This window comes from Mirounga leonina, unplaced genomic scaffold (assembly GCF_011800145.1).
Source record: "Mirounga leonina isolate KUSES-001 unplaced genomic scaffold, KU_Mleo_1.0 Mir_127, whole genome shotgun sequence".
Taxonomy (NCBI): Eukaryota; Metazoa; Chordata; class Mammalia; order Carnivora; family Phocidae; genus Mirounga; species Mirounga leonina.
Window position 1 is genome coordinate 74,694,589 of NW_023270316.1, and position 19,737 is coordinate 74,714,325.

General features: G+C 39.5%; 1 long non-coding RNA gene across 1 annotated transcript in view; it reads right to left on the reverse strand.

Moving 5' to 3' along the window:
* The window catches only part of LOC118009570, a 27,429-nt gene extending 7,848 nt beyond the window's left edge, over positions 1-19,581 (reverse strand). The window contains exon 1 of the long non-coding RNA XR_004678977.1: positions 19,211-19,581. This is a non-coding gene — a long non-coding RNA (uncharacterized LOC118009570). The remainder of the gene's footprint in view (positions 1-19,210) is intronic.
* Between the last annotated feature and the right edge of the window lie 156 nt (positions 19,582-19,737).

Sequence of the window (19,737 nt, forward strand, 5' to 3'; positions counted from 1 at the left end):
GCTTGGAAAAAGGAACAGGATTAAGATGTCTCCAGTTATTTGAACATACTCTAAGAAAGAGTATAATGTGCCCAGCTGGGTTACTTTTAACTGCCAAAGAAATAATGTTTTTCAGAGTAGAGTAAATGCACCCACCCATTATAAATTATATGACATTTTGTCAAATAATACTTTTAGTGATCATTCTTAGAAAGGCAAAACTACTTGTTTGCCATCTTGAATGGCATTTTTATATAAATGGCTGCTTTATCAGTCCCTTTTATATTTCTACAACTCACTTTTGGAAAATAACATTAGTCAAAGCTTACTGAATTTTTTTAAGTGATTAAAAAAAAAGGCCAATCACATTATATAAATAAGTCCTGGGGATATAATGTACAACATGATATAGTTAATACTGTATATTTGAAAGTTGCTAAGAGAGCAGATCTTAAGAGATCTTATCAGGGGCACCTGGGTGGCTCAGTCAGTTAAGTGTTCGCCTTCAGCTCAGGTCATGATTCCAGGGTCCTGGGATGGAGCCCTCAGCGGGGAGCCTGCTTCTCTCTCTCCCTCTGCCCTCCCCACCCCATCCTCCACCCCTGCTCATGCTCCCTCTCTCTCAAATAAATAAAACCTTAAAAAAAATTCTTATCACACAAAAAATTGTAGCCATGTGTGGTGATGGATATTAACTAGACTAATAAGTCAAAATAATGGTGATCATTCTGCACTATGTATAAATATTGAGTCATTATGTTGTATACTTGAAACTAATATGTTAGGTCAATTATATCTCAGCTTGGAAAAAGGAACAGGATTAAGATGTCTCCAGTTATTTGAACATCTATAATTTTATTTTCCCATTACAGGAATGTTTATTGGACTTCCAAATTGGAATAAATAAGAGCAATCTTACTCCAACCAGTTTATGCCTCTAAAACAGAATAAAAAAACTTAAACCCAGAAAGGACATTGATAAGCCAACTTAGTCACTATTTTGTTTGTTTGCCTTAAGGTGAAACAACACCAAATCCTTCTTAGAAAAATTAATCCTTGTCCTTTTGTATGTGTCATTTGTATTTAGAAAGTTGTAATTTTCCTTGTTAAGGAGAACAAGTGGAGTGTAAACCCCCATGCTGAGCCAGGCAGGGAAGCTGTTCAAATGCTGGTCCACCTGACCTTGCCTTTCCAAATCTGTTCTGGACACGAGCAACAGGGACTCCATAAAGCCCATGCATCTGCAGTGCTTCCAGGAGGAGACCACCCCCTCAGGTATATCCGTCTTTTCTGCTGACCAGAGGTCCACATCTGTGGCCATGGCCATAGGAGGCCCCTACTCATGGACCCTGGATGATAGAAGGAGGGAGGGAGTGCCACTGTGTTTTCCATCTCACTGCTCAAGGCTATAGTCCTGGGTGCTCTCACCTCCTCCAGCTGCTCAAATCCTCCTTCCTCTGATATTCACATAAAAGTGGCAGAACTCACAGCCAACTATGGAAATCCAGCATTCCTCAATTCATCCAAGGATTCTCAGATCTTATGTTTCTCCTATTCATCTCAGCTCCAATTTCCTACCTCAAGTAGATCCTTGATTTCTTTTTCTTCCCCTTGAAGCTGTTTCCTTCTCTCTACCTTTCCTCAACTTAAACTTGGAACACAGCCTTTTTGCTTTGATTTGCTTAAACACTCCGAATACAAAACAATTATGGCTTTTTTTTTTTAACTGAGTATTTGAAATGAGTGAAGATGGGTAAAGGGGAATTATATTTGCACAAATGGTAGGATGACCAACTATCCCAGTTTACCTGGGACTGAGGGTTTTTCCTAGGATGTGGGACTTCAGGAGAGTTCTGGGTAAAGTGGGATGAAATGATCATCCTAACCAAGTTTGACTGCTAAAGAGACAGCACTTAACATGACAAAGCTTTCGCATTTACAGTTTATTGCAGGAAAAGGATGTACTCTAACAACAGCACTAAAGTAAGGTGATGTATCACAGTCAGATGTTACCCCACAGCAACAGGGCCACAGAGGCCAGGCATCAGCTCCCAGAGTCCTCCTGCTGTGAGGGCTGGTGCAGACACCCTTTCTCTGTCTCAGCTCAGGAACCACTGACCTGTGCACGAAATACCTCAGAACCAGAGTCCAAAATGTAATCTCAGCTGTTTCTTATACCCTCTAGGCATTTTCTTGTTATATAACTAATCTAAATGGCAAGGCACCCTAGGGTCAAGAGGGTCTCATTGAGACAAAGTGCAGATCATCATTCTTACTGTTATCCATCAACAATGCTGATAAGCTGGTACAAACTCAGCAGACCTACAGTTACAAAGAAACACTATCACTCAGTACATTCCCCCATACATTGACCAGGGGTTAATGCCTTGCATGGATTTAGTAAAATAGTTCAGGTCAATTCCAGGTCTGCTGGAGTAAACCCTCACAGTTCATATCAAATCAGCAAAAGAAGAGACTTAAAATAGAAGGGTAGGTGCTTTTATCACTATAAGTCTTTTGGCTTTTCCTGCCAAAGGAAGCTTCCATTTGGCCTCTTCTTGGGCTCCTGCTTCCTTACTGCAAACTCAGCCCAGTTTCTGTCTTTACTTCTCATTTCCAACCCAGCCTTCCTGTTTTCCTAGCCTTTTTACTCTACTACTCAGGATGCTGCACAAACTAAAAATTCTTCATATTTTACTTTGCGAAGCAATTTGCTTCACTTTGCTGTACTCCAAGTTCTCACAAGCAGTGTCCCACCTCTTCATCCTCCTCATCATCATGATTATAATTACTACAACATCAACAGGAGTGGCAGTAGCAATGCTTAATATAGGACTTACTCTGTCCCAGGCCCTAAGCATCTTACACATACTATCATATTTAATCATCACAACAGTGTTGCTAAGTAAGGAGTATTAATACCCCCATTTTACAAATGAAGAAAGTGAAAAAAGAAGTTCAGTAATTTTCCCAAGGTCACTCAAATTGTAAATGAAGTCAGAATTCTAAGCCAGGCACTCGGGCTGCCACATCTGTGCTTTACTTCACTGTACTCTCCAGAATGGCCCATCAGGCAATTTCACAGGCATTTCTCTCCAGTAGTATCCTGCCACTTGTAATTAGTATTTTGGAAAATCAACAGCATAGAATACAAAGACAAAGTTTTTAATAAAATCACTTCTAAAAATACACCAATAACTAGCAAAAGAAAACCTTTTTTTTTAGCAAACTGGTAATTACATATTCAGATATTTTTGAGAATACATCCATAAAACAAGGAAAGAGTGGTATGAAAAGGACAAATCAAAGAACATGAAAGAGTTCTTAACAATTAAAAATATTTCTAACATAAAATAAAATACACTCTCCAAAAGGGATTTAGAAAATAAAGTTTGGACAATGTCTTAGAATGTAGAGAAAAAGGAAGAATCAAATTATGAAAGAAGAGATAGAAGATACAGAGAATCAATCTAGAATGTCCAACATCCAACTAAGAGGAGTACAAGAAGGAAGAGACAGGACAATGAAGATGGGGAATCTAGGAAAAGCATTTGGAAGAATATCAAAGCTGGAAGAAAAGCACAATCTTCACTGAAAACTTACTAATAGAGATCAAGATGAAAAAGAAAAGACAGTTGTATACACTACTTCACAAATCAAAGAATAAAGAAAAGATGCTGAAAGCATCCAGAGAGGAAAAAGAGGTCATCAAGAAATAACTGTTAGAGTGGCACCACCATGTGACCTAACTAGTTAACTTAATCTCTCTGTGCCTCAGTTTCCTGATCTGTAAAAGGAGGATAAAATAGTATTTTCCTCAAAAAAGTGTTGTGAATATTAGCAAGAATTTTGGGAAGATGACAAAGTAGAAGGATCCTTACCTCATCCCACGAACATACCAAAATAACAGCTACATGTAGGTGACCACTCTGAAGACAACCTGAAGACTATCCAAACAGACCTTCCTTAGCTAATCATGGAGAGGAGGCCACATCCCAAAGGGGTGGTGGGGCAGAAACATGGTTGAGAACTAAACCACCCAGTGAGACTAACCACAAATGGGAGGGACATTACAAGCATGAAGAGGTGACAGTGCGTCTTAGCACTAGAGACCTGCGCTGGGAAGACAAATCCCCATAATGTCTGGCTTTGAAAACCAGAAAGACTTAACTTAGGGAGTTTTTAAAATCAGCAAGGCTTAACTCTGGGTATTTTAATATCAATGGGCTTAACTCTGGGAAAGCCAGAAGGCAACAGGAAATGGAGTCCCAACCCTGAAAGAGCCAGGATACAAAATAACAGCCTGAGACATAGCACAGAAGCACTAGTTTCAAAATGCCTGGAGTATACATGAAAGAGATTTATTGAGTAATCTGAGAACATGCTCTGGAGGGGCAAGTAATCTTAGAACATCTATGGGAAATTTCTCCAGAAACAAAAGTGCTGGTGAGTGCCATTTCTCTTCCCCTCCTCCCAGCCTAGGTAGCTCGGTATTGTGGGAGACAGCCTAGGTAGTATGGTGTTGTGGGAGACAACACCATACTCTGCATCTACCCTGCTAGGACTACATGCCTGCCAAACATTCCCCTGTGGACCTGCCCCACCAACCCCACCTGACTCTGGAGGTTTCCTTCCAAAGCAACTTCTGCCCTGCCATACCCAGCAGGAGCCACAGCCAGAACCAGTGCCACTCTAAAATGACTCCCACCTTAGGGAGGGGGAGGGATACAGCCCCACAGCTAGGCCTCTTGGCTGGCTATGCAGAGAGTGAGTTTTGCCTTTCAGTGTCACCTGTAGCTGTGGCAGAGAGGCTAATTGTAGACAGCTAGGCTGACTGCCCACTCGCCCACCAAAGAGGTGACAGTGGCTGCAGACAGGCCTCTCAACAGCATAGGAAGGAAACCCTGCCTAGTACACCCACAGCAGGAAAAATGGGACATAGCAGTCAGCTGTGCTGTAGGCAATCACAGCCCAGTCATAACAGGAGGGTGTGTGCAGCCCATACAGGGGGCACCCTGGAGCACCTGGCTCTGGTGATAGGATTGTGTTATAGGGCATCACATGACCTCTTCTACACAAGGACACTACTTTTAATACCAGGAGCTGTAGCTGACCTACCTAATACATAGAAACACAGAGTTAGACAAATTAAAAACATAGAAGAATGTGTCCCAAATAAAAGAAAATCACAGTAAAAGAGCTAAATAAAATGAAGATAGGTAATATGCCTGATAAAGAATTCAAAAGTAGCAGCCATAAAGATATTCATGGGACTTAAGAAGAGTGGATAGGGCACCTAGGTGGCTCAGTTGGTTGAGCGACTTGCCTTTGGCTCAGGTCATGATCCTGGAGTCCCGGGATCGAGTCCCGCATCGGGCTCCCTGCTCAGTGAGGAGCCTGCTTCTCCCTCTGACCCTCCCCCCTCTCATGTACTCTCTCTCATTCTCGCTCTCTCAAATGAATAAATAAATCTATAAAAAAAAAAAAAGAAGAGTGGATAAATTCAGTGAAAATTTCAAGGGAAAAAAATATTAAAAAGAACCAGGCAGAGCTGAAGAATTCAAACACTGAAAAAAAACAAACACACTAGAGGAAATCAACAGCAGATTAGAGGATGAAGAACATATCAGTGACCTGGAAGACAGGGTAATGGAAAGCAACCCAGCTGAACATCAAAAAGAAAAAACAATAAAAATGAGAATAGGTTAAGGGAACTCTGACATCATCAAGCATACTAATATTCATAGTTCAGGGATGCCAGAAGGAGAAAAAAAGAGAAGGGGGCAGAAGACTTATTTGAAGAAATAATAGCTGAAAACTTCCCTAATCTGGGAAAGGAAATGGACATTCAGGTCCAGGAAGCAAAGAGGGGGCCTTAACAAAATAAAACCAAGGAGGATCCACACTGAAACATATAATAAAAATGGCAAGAAGTAATGATAAAGAGAGAATTTTTTTTAAAGATTTATTTATTTGAGAGAGAGAGAGAGAGAAAGCACGCATGCATGCATACGAGCAGGGAGAGTGGTAGTGGGGAAGGAGAAGTAGAGGTAAAGTATCTCAAGTAGACTCCCTGCTGAATGTGGAGCTGATGCAGGGCTCAATCCCAGGACCCTGAGATCATGACCTAAGTTGAAATCAAGAGTCATTCAAATGACTGAGCCACCCAGGCACTCCAATAAAGAGAGAATGTTAAAAGCAGCAAAAAACAGTTATGTACAAGGAAAACCCCGTAAGGCTACCAGCTGATTTTTCAGCAAAAATTTTGCAGGCCAAAGGGGAGTGACATGATATATTCAAAATGCTGAAAGGAAAAAAAAAAAAACCCTATACCAAGAATACACTACATAAGGTTATCATTTGGAATAGAAGGAGAGATAAAGAGTTTCCCAGACAAAGTTAAAAGAATTCAGCAAAACTAAACCAGCCTTACAAGAAATGTTAAAGAAATTCTTTAAGTGGAAATAAAAGGCCATAATTAGAAGTAAGAAAGTTATGAAAGAAAAAATTTCACAGGTAAAAGCAAACATATAGTAAAGGTACTAGATTAATCACTTATAAAGCCAGTATGGAGGTTAAAACACAAAAGTAGTAAAATCAGTTTTATCTACAAAAATCAATCAAGGGATACACAAAATATAAAGATGTAAAATATGACATCATATATATAAAATGTGGAGGGGGGAGTAAAAATTGAGTGCTTTTAGAATGTATTCAAACTTCAGTGACCATCAACTTGATATAGACTGCTATGCACATAAGATGTTATATATGAACCTCATGGTAACTACAAATCAAAAACCAATAATAGATATACACACAAAAAGAGAAAGGAATCCAAGCATAACACTAAAGGGAGCCATTAAACCACAAGGGATGAGAGCAAGAGAAGAAGAAAGGAAGAGAGAAGACCTATAAAAACAATCATAAAACAACAAAATGGAATAAGTATACACCTTTTAACAATTACTTTAAATGTAAATTGTCTAAATGCTCCACTCAAAAGACATAGTATGACAGAATGGATAAAAAACAAGACTCCTCTATATGCTGCCTAAAAGAGACTCACTTGAGACTTAAAGACACATACAGACGGAAAGAGAAAGGATGGAAAAACATATGCTATGCAAATGGAAGCAAAAAAAAAAAAAGAGTGGGGTAGCAATACTTAGATAAAATAGACTTTAAAACAAAGACTGTAGCAAGAGACAAAGAAAGTCACTACATAATAAAGTGATTAATCCAACAAGACTGTAGCAAGAGACAAAGAAGGTCACTACATAATAATAAAGTGATTAATCCAACAAGAGGATAGAACAGTTTAGATGCCTATGCACCCAACACAGGATCACCTAAACACATAAGCAAATATTAACAGACATAATGGTAGAAATTGACAGTAATACAATAATAGTAGGGGACTTCAACATTCCATTTACATCAATGGATAGGTCATCCAGACAGAATGTCAGCAACTGTGTAGTGACTATGAATGACACATTAGACCAGAGGGATTTAACCAATATACATTCCATCCAAAAGCAGAATACACATTCTTTTCAAGTGCACATGAAACATTCTCCAGAATAGATCACATTTTGGACCATGAAACAAGTCTCAATAAATTTAAGAGGACTGAAATCATATCAAGTACTTTTCCCAACCATGATGGTATGAAACTAGAAATCAAACACAAGAACAAAACTGGAAGAAACAAACACATGCAGACTAAACAACATGCCTACTGAACTACCAGTGGCTCAATGAAGAAATCAAAGAGGAAATAAGACTCATAACTATAGAGAACAAACTGATGGTCACCAAAGAGGAGTTGGGGTGGGAGGGATGAGTAAAGTAGGTGATGGGGATTAAGGAGTGCACTGCTGTGATGAGCAGCAGGTGTTGTATGGAAGGGTTGAATCACTATGTTGTACAGCTGAAATTAATATTACACTGTATGTTAACTGAAATTTAAACAAAAACTTAAAATTAAAAAAAGATGAAATCAAAAAATACAGGGAGACACATGAAAATGAAAACAATGGTTTAAAATCTTTGGGATTCATCAAAAGCAGTTCTAAGAGGAAATTTTATAGCAATATGGGCCTACCTCAAGAGAAAAGAAAAATCTCAAATAAACAACCTTATATCTGAAGGAAATAAAAGAAATAAAGCCCAAAGCTAGTAGAAGAAATAAAAAGTATTAGAGTGGAAATAAAGGAAATAGAGACTAAAAAAAAAAATGATAGGAAAATCAATAAAACCAGGAGGTGGGTCTTTGAAAAGGTAAACAAAATTGATAAACCTTTAGCTAGACTCATCAAGAAAAAGAGGATTCAAATAAATAAAGTCAGAAGTAAAGACAAATACCAATACCACAGAAATACAAAGGGCATACTCCTTTTGTTATTTCAATACTATTTATTTGAATCCTTATTTGAAAAATTATATGCCAGCAAACTGGACAACCTAGATGAAATTGATAATTTTCTAGAAACATACAATTTTTCAAAACTGAATCAAAGATATAGAAAATTTGACCATATTGATGACTAGTAATGAAATTAAGTCAGTAATCAAAAACCTCCCAACAAACAAAAGTCCGGGACCAGATAGCTTCACAGATGAATTCTACTAAGCATATAAAGAAAAGTTAATACCTAGTCTTCTCAAACTATTCCAAACAATAGAAGAGGAAGAAAACTTCCAAATTCATTCTACAAGGCCAGCATTACTCTGATACCAAAATGAGATAAAGATCCTACAAAAAAAGAGACAGGCCAATATCTCTGATGAACATGGATGCAAAAATCCTCAACATAATATTAGCAAACTGAATTCAACAATTCATCAAAAAAAATCATTCACCATTATCAAGTGGATTTATTCCAGGGATGCAAAGGTGGTTTAATATTTGCAAATCAATGTCGTACCTCACATTAAGAAGAGGAAGGATAAAAACTGATCATCTCAATAGATGCAGATAAAACACTGAAAAATTTAATACCCATTCATGATAAAAGCTCTCAAGAAAGTGAGGTTAAAGAGACTATATCTCAGCATAATAAAGGCCATATAGGAAAAACCCACGATTAACATCATACTCAGTGGAGAAAAACTGGAAGCTTTTCCTCTAAGATCAGGGACAAGACAAGGATGTCCACTCCTACCACTTTTATTCAACATAGTACTGGAAGTCCTAACCACAGCAACCAGACAAGGAAAAGAAATAAAAGGCATCCAAAGCAATAAGGAAAAAGTAAAGCTTTCACTAATATGCAGATAACATGATAGTATATAGAGAAAACTCCAAAGACTGCACCAAAACATGACTAGAACTGATAAATGAATTCAGTAAAGTCACAGGATACAAATTTAATATAGAGAAATCTGTTACATTTCTATACATTAAAAATGAAGTAGCAGAAAGAGAAAGTAAGAAAACAATCACATTTACAATCACACCAAAAAGAATACCTAGGACTAAATTTAACCAAGGAGGTGAAAGAACTGTACTCTGTAAACTATAAGACACTGATGAAAGTAATTGAATACAACACAAACAAAATGGAAAGCTATTTCATGCTTATGGACTGGAAGAATAAATATTGTTAAATGTCCATATTACCCAAAGCAATGTACAGATTTAATGTAATCCCTATCAAAATGCCAACAACTTTTTTACAGAACTAGAACAAATAATCCTAACATTTGTATGGAACCACAAAAGACCCTGAACAGCCAAAACAATCTTGAGAAAGAAGAACAAAGCTAGAGGTAATGTAATCCCAGATTTCGAGACATACTACAAAGCTATAGTAATCAAAACAGTATGGTAATAGCACATAGATAGGTACATAGATCAACAGAACAGAATAGACTCCCAGAAATAAATCCAAGCTTATATGGTCAATTAACCTACAACAAAGGAGGCAAGAATATACAATGGTGAAAGTAAAGTCTCTTTAACAAATGGTGCTTGGACAACTGAACAGAAACATGCAAAAGAATGAAATTAGACCACTTTCTTAAACCATACACTCAAAGTGGATTAAAGACCTAAGTGTGAGACCTGAAACCATAAAACTCTTAGAAAACATAAGCCGTAATTTCTTTAAGCAACATTTTTCTAGATATGTCTCCTAAGGCAAGGGAAACATGCAAAAATAAACTGTTGGGACTACACTAAAATAAAAGGCTTTTGCACAACAAAGGAGACCATTAACAAAACAAAAAACCTAGCGAATGGGAGATGATATTCACAAATAATATATCTAATAAGGGGTTAATATCCAAAACATATAAACATATAAACAAGAACTTATACAGCCCTATAATAATAATAATAATAATAATCCTATTAATAGGATAATAATAATCCTATTAAAAATGGCAGAGGTCCTGAATATACATTTTTACAAAGACAATATATAGATGGCCAGCAGACACATTAAAATATATTCAACATCACTATTCATCAGCAAAAATGCAAACCAATACCACCTGTCAGAATGAGTAAAATCAAAAACAAGAAATAACAAGTGTTGGCGATAATGTGGACAAAAAGGAACACTTGTGCACTGTTAGTGGGACTGCAAACTGGTGCAGCCACTATGGAAAACAGTATAGAGGTTCCTCAAAAAATTAGTAACATTACCATATAATCCAGTAATTCTACTACTGTGTATTTACCCAAAGAAAATAAAAACACTATTCAAAAAGACATATGCATCACTACATTTATTGCAGCATTATTTACAAAAGCCAAGATATGGAAGCAACCCAACTCTCCACTGATAGATGAACTGATAAAGAAGATGCAGTATATATGTACAGTGGGATATTACCCAGCCATAAAAAAGAATGAGATTTTGCCATTTGCGACGACATAAATGCATGTAGAGGGTATAATGTTAAGAGAAATAGAGAAAAATACATATGATTTCATTCATATGTAGAATTTAAAAAACAAAACAAAGAGAAAAAAAATAGACTCTTAAATATAGAGAAGAAACTGTTGTTTGCCAGAGAGAAGGTGGATGGGGAATGGGTGAAATAGATAAAGAGAATTAAGAGTACACTTATCTTATTTAATAGTGTTGTATGGTGACATGTGGTGGCTACACTTGTGGGGAGCATAACATAATGTATAAACTTTGTCAAATCACTATGTTGTACACCTGAAACTAATGTAATATTGTGAATCAACAGTGCTCAAGTAAAAAATTCAATTAAAGGTAAAAAAAAGAATATACTTATCTTCATGAATACTGAATAATGTATAGAATTATTGAATCATATTGTACACCTGAAACTAAAATAATGTATTTTAATTTACTTCATTGAAAAAGAAAAAGACAAAAACTAGTTAACTATATCTAAAGCAGAACAAAAATGTGAATGACAGCAAATTTGATAAATCTGAAACCATGGAGTCCTAACTGAGGCAGCACAATATTTTTCAAGGGCTGGAAGAACTCTACAATCAGTGAAAATATCCTTCAGGGATAAAGGTGAAATAAATTCCAATGTGCATGCTCTAGTCAGAGCTCTTATAGGTGGATTTTCTCTAAGCAGGGATCCAAAGATCCAGGATCCTTCCATCTTACGAGACATCTTCAACATGTGTGATCTAGTCCTGGGTATATATTCTTACTATTCAAAATATGTGGTTCATAGACCAGGAGCATTAGCCTACCTGGCAGCCTCTTAGAAATGCCTATTAGAAATCTGAGGCCCTACCCACACTTACTGAGTCCAAATTTGATTATTAACAAGATCTCCAGATCATTTTATGCACACATCATTTAGAAGCACTACTGTGTATCAGTTTATCACCTCTGCCACCATTCAATTTTGGCCAGACTGGTTATTTGGTACTACCTAAATGGTCTATGTAGGCTCTTGAAACGTAGTCCATGTCTATGGCTAGGAGGAAAACAAAACAGTTTTGTGAACACATAATACTGAACCATTTTGTTCTTTTCCCTACACAGAGAATACACTTGCTTCTCCTCAGAGGAGAGGACTCAACATTTCTTCCAATCACTGCATCCACTGATACTAGTTTTCTCCAAGTTACTACAATATGGTCACCTGTGGCCTAAGAGACCAGTTATCTACCCTCCCCACCACACACACAGAATGCAATGGTGCAGCATGGACAGGGAAACTGCAATAAAATCTCTCATTTGAAAAAAAGGAAAACTGGAAGACACACAGCTGTCACTGGTCCACATGAAGGAATCCCACAAAGTAGGTATGGTGAAAATTCCCTTACCTGGAATTGGGGAACATCCCTAACGAGGCTGTGGATTAGCTTTTAGAAGGAATCTCTTGTCCGTTTCCTTTGCTGCATCTACCTGATTTCTGAGAGGTTCTTTATGTGTTATTCTCCCTCAATGACATCTGGAGAGGGGTTGGGGAATATGCCCTTCTTAGGGGCTACACAACTTTCACAGCCTGCTTCCTGTAGGAACAAGCTTGTTTTAGATCTCCGCCAATAATCTGTGTACAAGTCTGCTTCAATGTTTCTCTGACAATATAATTCAATCAAAATTTTAGGAAGCTCCTGATATACTCGCTTCAATCAGTGTCATGTGTCATTAACCCCAATTTTTTCCTAGATACAGTCCTCAAATCTTTTTCCCCCCCATTCTTGCCCACATGTCTCTCTTACCTTAATACTAGGGAACTTGAATTTATTAGTTTAAGTGGGAAAACCATACTATTAATTGGATCTTTGCCACAAGGCTCAGTCACTCTGTACAGCCGAAAAATCTCACTAAGTTCATGACAACTGAAGACTTTTAAATCCCATGTCTCACCACTTAAAGTTAGCTTTCCAGTCCTTTAAGATCCTTATAATCTTTGCATTCTCACTTCTCTTTCCTATCTGCTTGCAAAATGGCCAATTTACTCTGAACTCCTTGCCAAATGCATCAATGACAATATTATTCTTTCCAGTCACATCCTCTAGAGCCATTGGCTTACCAAGCCCATGACCTGCTTGCAAAGTTATTACAGGTGACACCTCTGTCAGACACGCACAACATGAGCCTCCATCTTCTCACAGCCTGGTATCTGTTTTCTTGCAGCCCACAAGTTGACCATTGAGCCACTGATGCATATGTTAGCCTGCAGTACTTCTGCAGCACCAATCTCTGAACTAGTCAGGATTGGCAGATGCTGTATCCAACAACTTCCAAAAACCATAACACTCATTTCTCAGTCACACAAAGTTCATGGTCCCAGGGTCATGAACCCAGGTAGCTTTTGTACAACTTGCTTCTCAAAGCTCAAAGATCTAGACCTCTTACATCTTGTGACACCACCTTCAACACAGGGCTTCCAAGGCTGTCATGGAAGGAGATGATCATGTGTAGGAATTCCATTTGGACTACAGGAGGAAATGGTGTATATCACATCTGCCCACGTTTACCAAAACTAGTCACACTGGTCAAAACTAGATGCAAAGAAGCTAGGTGTAAAAACAGCTTCAGGAAGTCTGGGAAATTAAAAAGCAACAGCAGCTTGGAAAATATCATCTTCCCTTGTAACAAAGATAAAACTCACACAGTTTGATGGACAAACTCACACAGTCTGTATTAGCTTTCCCAAAGCAGATACAGATTGGAACAGGAGGTCATAATGTTCTGAAAATCAAGACTTAAAGAATTAAGAGGATTTCATATAGTAGATACTATGATTGAGAAGTGGGATTACATTGAAGACATGAAAAAGGCATGCATTTCTTTTATTAAGAAAAAAAGAAAGGCAATTAGAAGCCTCCAGAAAACCCAAAAGCTATAGAAGAAAATTATGCTCTGAATGTGAAGGAAAATTAAAAGTTGTATGACCTTGAACAGTTGATGGCATATAAAAAGAGATGGAAAGAAGAATAGAGAGAATATGTTTGTCCTCAAAGCCTGTCAGTCTTGTCAAGGAAGACACAGGCCAGTGAAATTGAACACAGAGAACTGTAGAGAAGGAAAGTTAATCCTAGAATACGACTTGGTTCGGTAGGGAACAGGGAACATATAGAATAAAAAGAATTTAACTATTGTTCATTGGCTTTCAATGTATAGACTCAACTTGCAATGAAGCACACAATGCTTAGAATACAAATATTAACAGCTATGAAAATGCAAAACAAAGGTGTAGTTAATAGAAGAGGAGATAGGTACAGTGAGGTACAGGTAAAGATATAGCTAATAGAAGGAGGAAAATGCAGAAGCATTCATTTATACAGTAGAGTTGCTATGGACTGAATCGTTTCCCTAATATTCATATGTTGAAACCCTAACCCCTGGTGTGACTGTATCTGGCTAGGGTTTTTAGGGAGATAATGTTAAAGGAGTTCAGAAGGGTGGGGCCTTAATCTGATAGGGCTGGTGTCCTCATAAGAGGAAGAGACCCCACAGATCTCTGTGCACAGAGAAGAGGGCATGGGAAGACACAGTGAGGAGGTGGCCGTCTATAAGCCAGAAGAAAAAACTTCACCAGAAACCAAACCTGACAGAACCTTGATTATGGACTTCCAGGCTCTGCAACTGTGAGAAAATTAATTTCTGTTGTTTGAGCTTCCTAGTCTGTAGTATTTGGTTACAGCAGCTCGAGCAGACTAACATAGGAGTCAAGAGACTAAAGTTGATGGAAAAAGAGTAGAGGTTTAAAAAAGTTATGATGAATCCACTAAATTATACTTCTGAAACAAATATTACACTATATATTAACTAACTAGAATTTAAATAAAAATTTGGGAAAATAATAAAGTTATGAAGGTAAGTAACCAAGAGAAAAATTTTAAATAATTATAAAAAATGAGACAAAAAAGAGGGATAAGTGTCAAAATGCATGCTTATCTCAAGTAGGCAGAAGAAAATGCCTTAGGAGGGAGAAGAATAATTGGTCCTGCTCTTAGGCAAATTCCTCAGAGCTCTGCAAGGAAATGGGATCTATGCATCCTTGCCCAAGACAGACATGGTGATTGGCAGCTTCTAAGGTGTTATGCAGTTGTCCCTGCTTCCTGGTATTCATGTACTTGTGTAAATTTACCCCCTTGAGTATAGGCTGCAGCTAGCACCTTGCTTCTAATATATAGAATATGGTCAAAGGTACATGGGATGTCATGAGGTTAAGTGACAAAGACTTCAAATTTCATTTGGCCATCTTTCTGGTTCTCTTACTTGCTCTGATGAATGCCAGCTACCACGTTGTGAGCTACCCTATGGGAACAGTCAGTCAGAAGGTTGCTAAGGGGGGCCTCTAGCCAACTGCCAGCAAGGACTTGTGGCTTTAAATCTGATGGTGTATGAGGAATTGAATCCAGACAACAAGCACATGAGTGACACATCCTTCTCCGATTGAGCCTTCAGATGGGATGCAACCCTAAATGATGCTCATCTTGATTGCAACCTCATGAGAGACCTTAATCAAGCTAAAGCACACCTGAATTCTTGCCCCACAGATTCTGGTTTACATTCTTTTTATTCTATACGTTCCCTGTTCCCTACCGAACCAAGTCGTATTCTAGGATTAACTTTCCTTCTCTACAGTTCTCTGTGTTCAATTTCACTGGCCTGTGTCTTCCTTGACAAGACTGACAGGCTTTGAGGACAAACATATTCTCTCTATTCTTCTTTCCATCTCTTTTTATATGCCATCAACTGTTCAAGGTCATACAACTTTTAATTTTCCTTCATATTCAGAGCATAATTTTCTTCTATAGCTTTTGGGTTTTCTGGAGGCTTCTAATTGCCTTTCTTTTTTTCTTAATAGAAGAAATGCATGCCTTTTTCATGTCTTCAATGAAATAATAATAAATGTTTGTTGGTTTTAAGTCTCTAATATTTGGAGTAAATTGTTATATGGCAATAGGTAACCAATAAAAATTTCTTTATCATTTGTAAACTTAAAATTTGATATACTTTTCTTATCCAGAGTTGTGGCCAAAGTCACTGCACCATCCTCTCACATCTGTGGCAGAGACTACCACTTGTCTACCAACAATCACTTTCCTCATGTTCCCTATTAACAGTCTGATTATATTTACATTTCCTAGCTTCCTTTGAAGATGTCTTCACAGGCTAAACAATCTAAAAGCATATTAGGGGAGGGGGCAATCCAGGAAAGACCCTTAAGAGAGGACCATACCCAACTGGCACATGTGTTTTACTGCTCGCCCTTTCTTGCTTCATTCCCACAAGGGCCTGATGTTGGAGTCACAGCAGCCATGATGTACCGTGAGGCAACAAGCACATCCTATAAATGAATGAGCAGAAAGACAGGAATCCAATCTGCAATGGCATCCTGGAAATATATACCAGCCCTGATCTGAATACTATAAAGCCACTAACTTGGTTAAGCCACTGTTTGCCAGCTTTGAATTACTTGCAGACAAACTTAGCTCCTAACTCATACACAGGTTCTTGTCATGACTGCTGCTGAGATATACATAGTGCAGCCTGAGCTCACCATTTAAAAGCATTCCCTACGCCATACATAACAAATCCATGGTTATCTACTGATATCCCCTATGAAAGAGGATTTGTCTCAGAATAAACTTATTTTCTATTTTTCCCAAATTTCTGTTTACAATAAAAAACATGATTATTCTAGAGCATTCAGTATAGGGGAAAATAATAGACTCGTGGACCATCAGCATACTGTAGCATAATATAACACTCATTATGGTCCTTAGCCAATAATTAATAAAGGATTAAATTATTTCATATATATATATATATATATATATAACCTTCGGCACAGCAACTCCACTTGCACTTTTAACCTAAGGAAATAATTTGGTAAGCGGAAAACACAGGTGCTGTCAGGGAAGTTTTCAGATAAGTCATGGGAATTCCTTTTAAACTTCTATTTGACTTAGAATAGCCTTATTCTGCTTAAAATCTTTGACGACTTCCTATTGCATTTAGGATTAAATACAAATCCCTACACTAGTTTCCAATTACAGTCATGGGGTCCAGCCCCTCCTTCTTTTCTCCCCACTTCCTTTGGTCTTTTTTCTACTCTTCCCCACTCAAAAGTTCCTATTCATTTTTTTATACACAGCAGAACCATCTCCTTGTTTATGGTCTCTTCCCACCTAAACCATCAAATCTTCACCTTCCACCACCAAGTTATTATTTACCTCTTTTTATGGGTGCCAGCTATTCATTTTTTGTCCTGTTGCATTTCCTAAGGTAACCCTGTTGGTAGATGTATCATGCCATTCTTTCTTATTCATAAATACTAAGTCCAAGCTCTTCAGGATGGCATTCAAGTTCTTTCACCAACTGACCCAACTCACCTTTCTAGGTAGGCTCATGGCTGTTGTTAAATTAACCTTAATGTAAGCAGTTTGAAGTGTTGATCTCTATGTGCTTTTTCTAGTTATAAGGAAGAAAACCACGAATATGTGGGTGTGTTGGGAAATGTGATCGCTCACTGACCCATGAGCTGGACTGGTGCACTCAGAGGCACCTCATGCCTTCCCCTGTCTTGGGAATGTGGGTTCCACTTGTCTTTCCCACTGCCAGAGGCTGCTGCAAGGACAGAGCCTTGAGATGGTGATGTGATGTTGAGAACACCTGCATGGTATACGTGGCCGAGCCCAGTTAGGGCCTGTTTATAAGCTCTCAAAATTTGGAGGGCAGGTGCAGGGATCCATTCATCTTGCTGCCGTCAGAGACAAGCCTTGTATGTTCCCTGTGCTATTATTAAAACTGCCACCGGCCAAACTGGAGTGGCCCGCCTCTTTGGTCTCTCCTGCCCTCTGTGTATGGGAGGTTTCAGATTACCCCAGGAAAGCTCCCAAGAGGGCTGTGAAGCCACAGACGCAGAACCGTCATGGGCCCACCATGCCAATGTGCCTGAGCACACAAATCATCCTCAAGTTAAGAAGAGCAAGAGTCATTCTTGCTAACTCTTCAGAGTTGTATTCACTACTAACATAGATAACAACAAATCTAACCAATATTGATCACCCCCCTCTCTATATACATATTCCTGGAAAATGCTGTAAAAAGATGTGTATGAAGTGAGCCAACCAGAAACCAAGAAATGGCAGAACATATTGAAAAGGGATTCATTCACCTTTTGTCACAACCTCCTGAACTCCCTCAGTTGTTGCCATGGTTGCAACCCCACAAGCTAGAGGCTGCAAGGGTCCGGGCACATTCCAGCAATAACTATTTCAGGTTTTGCCAAAGATACACTAAGTACGAGGAGACTTTTACAACAGTCAAAAGGAGGTTTAAGGGAAGCAGCTGAGCACACAGGAGCACTGAGAAAGGGGCTTCAGGTGGAGATCGAATCTGGTCCATGGTCTCCATGGAGATAGATGATCTTGCTTAGGGGACAGCGGAGTGAAAAGAGAAGGAAGCTGAGCCCTGCATCTCCAGGGGGATAACTTACTGTCTCAACCCCCCAAAACACACTACTACCTTACTAGTGTTTGGGGAGTCAGGTGCAAATGCCTGGGTTCTGTCTTGGGGTCAGCACACACAGAGTGACTTTAAGTGGAAAGGAAACTTGTTCAAGATCAGCAAGAACACCTCACTGAAATCTCTGAAAGGGGGTCATGCTCCAGTAGAGGGAGGGGGGGGGCGGGAGGATGGGAGATGATTGAGTCATTGTGAACTAAATGCCAGCAAGTACGGAAGGTGCCCCCAACTGCCATGGGGGTTCCACGGGTCATTTTCAGGAATGCTGGACTCAATGCTTTTACATGCCTTTGTAGTAAATATTTATTATGCAGCCCCAACCGGACACCCATTTTCCTTGGCCCTAGGGTGACAGCAGGCCACCTCAAAGGCAGTTAGCTGACATCATACAGGTCACTATCTGGTTAGGAAAAAAATATTAAATACATGATTAACTTTGACAGAGTCTTGCCTAGTCCCTAAAAACTATCTTTTCCCAGCCGCTGAGGCTCATTGAGAAAAGATTTCCCGACATACAAATTAGCCCAGCTGTGGACCACCCTATGTAAATCATTTGGGAACATTTCGTGTCCCAAAGCTCCCTGTTAAAATCTCATTTCCACTCAGGACATCTTTTTTGGAGGCTTTCTCGTGGAAAGGAACTTACGAGAGACATCTGCGGTCTCTTGCCAGACTGCATCTCTCAAGGCTGATTGCTCAGACAGATAGGCGGGGGCTCTGGAGAGACACGGGACCACTGAACCTGGGGACATAGAGCCACAACCAAGAGCCCGCGCAGCACCTACCAGGGTGTGTGTGTGAGCTGGGCCGAGGGAGAAGGGAAGCTGGCCTGAGGAGGAAGGTGGTCCTCTGCGGATATAGAATCAAGGATCTTTTACTTCGTGCTGAAGCGTCCTTCAAGCTTACGCGATTTCCTCCACTTGGGCTACCTGTCAAACAGCCCGAGAAACTGAATACCACACCCAAGGGGAAGGAGCAAGCCTCCTGAAGCGCCCCCAAAGCGCAGGGCAGGTTGAGCCCACGTAAGCACTTCCTACCCCAGCTGCTGCCAGGCCACCAGAGTGCGTGGTTCCCACTCCTCCTTTTAAAGATCCTGGGTTCCTCCCCGCCCCTCAGGCCTGTGCGGGTCTGAGTGCAGGCGGGGCCGCACCAAGGGCGCTCAAGGGGGAGGGGCAGGGCAGCGCTGAGGCTGGGCTCGGGCGGAGGCGGCCGGGCGCAGGTGGGGAGGGGAGGATGGGGCGGGGCTTGGACGGGGCGCAGGCGTGGAGGGGAGGGGCAGAGCAGGGCCTGGGCGGGGCTCGGCGGGGCGCGC